Source organism: Palaemon carinicauda, chromosome 13, assembly GCF_036898095.1.
Source record: "Palaemon carinicauda isolate YSFRI2023 chromosome 13, ASM3689809v2, whole genome shotgun sequence".
In the NCBI taxonomy this organism is placed as follows: Eukaryota; Metazoa; Arthropoda; class Malacostraca; order Decapoda; family Palaemonidae; genus Palaemon; species Palaemon carinicauda.
Window position 1 is genome coordinate 112,395,499 of NC_090737.1, and position 4,975 is coordinate 112,400,473.

General features: G+C 33.7%; 1 protein-coding gene across 1 annotated transcript in view; it reads right to left on the reverse strand.

Moving 5' to 3' along the window:
- LOC137652359 (uncharacterized) overlaps window positions 1–851 on the reverse strand; it is a 10,993-nt gene extending 10,142 nt beyond the window's left edge. Inside the window, exon 1 of the mRNA XM_068385724.1 lies at window positions 754–851. The gene's annotated coding sequence lies outside the window, so the exon portion shown is untranslated. The remainder of the gene's footprint in view (window positions 1–753) is intronic.
- Between the last annotated feature and the right edge of the window lie 4,124 nt (window positions 852–4,975).

The following is a 4,975-nucleotide window of genomic DNA, read 5'->3' on the forward strand; positions in this document are numbered from 1 at the left end:
ATAATAATAATAATAATAATAATAATAATAATAATAATAATAATAATAATAATAATAATAATAATAATAATAATAATTGCTTTTGTTAATGATTGTGGAGAAAACCACATATAAATGAACACGTTAGTACATTAGTGACAACACAAATCTTTTCAGAAAAGTGATGCTGTATAAACATTTCAATGTGGATTACAGACTTGTACTATGTATCAACTGTAAACATTATATTGCTAGAGTTTCTTAAGTATTGTCAGGCAAATATAATGATTTATAGGGCATGTTACTTAGCATCGAGATGACTTATCATCTTGAAAAAAAAAAATAAGGATACTTTAGTTTTTGTGTCGTCTAAGAAATGTGGCGGTCCTAATACATTTGTATTTATCTTTTAATTAACTTGTTTCATCAGTATTTGTGTGTGGACTTCAAATATTTTTATCTTGATTCATAAACTATTAGTTTTCTTGAAAGCTTATTGGTTGGAAATTCATTCATAGGCTCGGGAAAAAAAGTTTAACTCGAAAATTGATTTCCAACCGTTATTCAATATCAAAATAAATATCTCATGACTTAATGCTTATCTTCATCCATTTCTTGGGTGCGTATATGCGTCTGATAAGAAAATGGTCACACCATGATATTACATGCATGGGAATAATAGAAAACTAAATATTGCGTCATAGTTCACAAATGAAAATGATATATTCCTCTTCATTATGGATAACACTAACCTAAAAAGAAAGATAGACTTACTAAACCGCAACAGTTCCAAGGGTGAAGGAAATCAGGTAAAAAATCAACGTGTGAGACCGTTCGCCACCACTGCTTAGCTATGACTGCATGCTATCCCCTCAATCTGCTATCTAATCTAATCTTCCCAATCACTCACCATACTATCTCTATGAAATTCTTCGAACCTAAATATTTATCATTCGCTTTATTATTAGTCATGACACTTATTCTAAATTAAAAGTTCATTTCAGAATGCAAGTGTTTATGTGATTCTATTTTACACCAGCATTTGAAATTGCTCTTGATATAGCTAAAGGGGGTAAAGCAACTTCCAGAAATAGGTATGCACTTGTACGTAAACGGTAAAGCAAAAGGAATGTATGTTGAGTGATGGTAATTTTGAAAGAAATCCAAGAGTTATAGATGATTTTTGACGTCTTTTATCGCATGTCACTAGGTGAAGTTTACTATGACTAATTAGTTTCTATGTAAGAAGAAAAATCGTATATGGATAAATAGAAATATCATACATTCTTTTTTTTTTCTAGGAAGAGAGGTGCTTTAGCAGCAAGATAAAATAGTTCCTAAAAATCCGAAATTACTTTAGAACTAAACAGTTGAATTGAAATCTCTATGTTCATTCTCTCTCTCTCTCTCTCTCTCTCTCTCTCTCTCTCTCTCTCTCTCTCTCTCTCTCTCTCTCCTCTCTCTCTCTCTCTCTCTCTCTCTCCGAGGATTTTTCATTACCAGACTTTTATGGAATTGTCCATTTTATACAGTTATTTGAAAATGATGCAGAAAGCGTGGATGATATATTTTTTGAGATTTACTAAAAACTGACACTTTTTCCTTTTACGATGAATCATTTTAACTTTTAAATTTCTTAATTCGTTACTAGGTAAATTATTCAGATATTTCCTCTTTAATGAAAATTGTGTAATATTAAGTTTCTATCGCTCTCTGTAGGGCAGCGAAGTTATATATCATAATATTGATATGATGGATTTTAGCTATACAAACTTGCTTTAGTTAGCAGATGTGGTTGGTTAAGAATCTTGAGGTTAGAAGTAATATGGCCTGAATCGAATATGGAAATTTCACTACGATGTAATCGTATTATGCATACATGTATTGCTATTGACATACTATTGTTATAGAATACAGCATAAATGTGGCACATTCGTCATTGGTGTCTGAAATATCAAAATGTATCCGGAAAGAGAAGACTTTTCTTTATGAGATATGCAGTAGAGGTTATGTAAGAAGGGAATAGTTCTTCACAGGCTAACCATCAGACCTTTTTTTTTTATTTATTTATCTATATGGATGATATCGTAAAATAATCACCCTTTCAATATTACTATTTTGTGTAGAAACCATCCAATGCCCGAGGAAGAGCTTGGTTTCATTTACCACATTTATCTTTGTAAAAAATAAGAAGAAGAAAAAACAAAGGAAATAAAATCCCTTCTGTATGAATATGAGTGGATAAAGGGATCGAAAGTAAAAGAAAACAAGATAAGATGAATACAATAAGTGTACAAGACTAAAGAATTTTTTTAGGGAGGACAAGAGATCTATTGCCAAAGAAATAAGAGCACTTGAAGTGTCAAGAAGAATAAATGGGTGAATAGGCGAAAGAGCATATATATTTTCGTTCAAAAAATACGTATGTAAAATATTTCTTGAAACATGAAGTTGGGAACACTCTGTGATCCCATGTCAAAACATATCTCGTAAAGAAGTCTTACAAGAGGAGAATAATAAGAGTGTGGAAATATGTTTGTATTACCTTTATACAAATAAATAACAACCAGTTTTTATCCTGAGATTTCTAACCCGTTATATTCTAAGGCAAGGAGCTTCCTATTATTAAGGACGGGAATAGAAATAAAAATACTACAAAATTATTATTATTATTATTATTATTATTATTATTATTATTATTATTATTATTATTATTATTATTATTATTACTTGCTAAGCTACAGCCATAGATGGAAAAGCAAGATGCTATCAGCCCGGGGGCCCCAACAGGGAAAATAGCCCAATGAGGAGAGAAAACAAGAGAAAATAAAATATCTTAAGAACTGTAACATTTAGATAAATATTTCCTATATAAACTATGAAAACTTTAAAAAAAAAACAAGAGGAAGAGTAATGAGATAGAATAGTGTGCTCGGGTGTACCCTCAAGCAATAGAACTCTAACTTAAGACACTGGAAGACCATGGTACAGAGGCTATGGCCCTACCCAAGACTAGAGAACAATGGTTGATTTTGGAGTGTCCTTCTCCTAGAAGAGCTGCTTACCATAGCTAAAGAGTCTCTTCTACACTTACGAAAACGAAAGTAGCCACTGGACAATTACAGGGCAGTAGTTAACCCCTTGGGTGAAAAAGAGTTGTTTGGTAATCTCAGTGTTGTCAGGTATATGAAGAGAGAGGAGAATCTGTAAAGAATAAGCCCAGACTATTCGGTGTGTTTGTAGGCAAAGGGAAAGTGAACCATAACTAGAGAGAAGGAGCCTATGTAGTATTGTCTGGCCAGCCAAAGGACCCAATAACTCTCTAGCGGTAGTATCTCAACAGATGGCTGGTGCCCTGTCCACCCTACTACCTACTACCTACATGTAGTGCATAAGAAAAGGGATTGAAGACTGTTGGGAATTTATTGCTTTCTGTTAACACACTTATAATCTCAAAGGAACCAGAACCTTATCTGTTCTTACAAAGTTCTTTCAATCACGATCACCGTCAGAGTATCGACCAGATTTGTTCTTTTCTTGGATGAAAGATAAAATACACTGAATAAAAAACAATGTTTTCTATGAATTTATGCAAATTACAAATTCATAAAAGAATTGACTTGGGAGGTTGGGACATAAAAGAAGTCCGAGAGGGACAGAAAAAAAGAAGAATAGATGGAAAGAGTGCAAGCAGTGATTAAAGGGGAATCGGAGAGTTATCCGTCCTTTCTGAATGTGCCTCGTGAGAAATTTTTTGTTGAAAGGGATGTCTTATATTGTGCTTACGACCCATTCACCTTGTACATGAAAGTCCGTATGCAGGGCATTTAGGGATTGATAGAACATTAAGGAGAGCACGTGAATCCTTTTGGTTAGGAATGAAACAGACTATAGAGAATTTTATAAAAGGTTTTCATGCTTGTAACTGTTTCAAAGAACATAAAAATACTGTACCGAAAGCCAGAAAGTGGCCGATTGTTCCCATTAAATTTTATAAAGTGCATATGGATGTAGTAGGACCATTTCCTACTGGGTTAACAGAACATAAGTATATATATGTATTTGTGGAGGCATTTACTCGGTACACTCATACTTACGCAATGTTGGATAAATCTGCAAATTCATTACCCCAGGCGCTGTGCTCTTTCATTACTAGGTTTGGTTGCCCGAAAATTTTGATAAGTGATATTGGAGTTGAGTTTATAAATAAGGTGGTGAAATCGGTCACACACTTGATGAAAATTGAACACTTTTCAGTGACCACATATAGGCCTTCAGCAAATGGCTTAGTAGAGTCGCATAATAGGGAAGTAACGCGAATTTTGCGGTACTTAGTGGCTGATAACCCCCTTCATTGGCACGACATGCTTCCTACAGCTGAGCTAGCTTTGAGTATTGCATATAAAGCTTCGCTCAGGGATACGCCTTTCTTTTTAGCATATGGACAGGATCCTGTGTTACTATATACGGTTCTCATTAATTTGTAACAATTGCCAAATTATTCAACTGAACAATACCATTTATATTTATTAAATTTATTGAGGAGAGTAATGGACACCACTTAAAGGTTTTTGAAAAGAGCTAATTAAAATCACAGCTCAAAGTATGATGGTCGGTTCAAAACCGCACCGGTAAAAGTATTTGTGGGCGATCGTGTGTATTTGAAATGATTACAGCCTAGGAAACACAAACTAGAGCCAGCGTATTTGGGTCCTTACCGAATAAAGATGGTTAAGTCTAACACAGATGTGATACAAAGCATCATCAGGCACACATACATGTGGTACATGAAGAGGTAGTTTTCAAAAGTGTTCCTCTTTACCCCTGCATAAGTAACGTCCCTCGAGTTGATGAATATATATTTATTTTTTCTTTGCTGTTTTTGTTGATTGACAAGACTTCATTTCTTCTCTCGGCGTATTTTGAATAATCGTGATGATAACAATGTCTTATGTTGATGGTAAATTTATATGTAAAATGTTGTGGTAATTCTGCT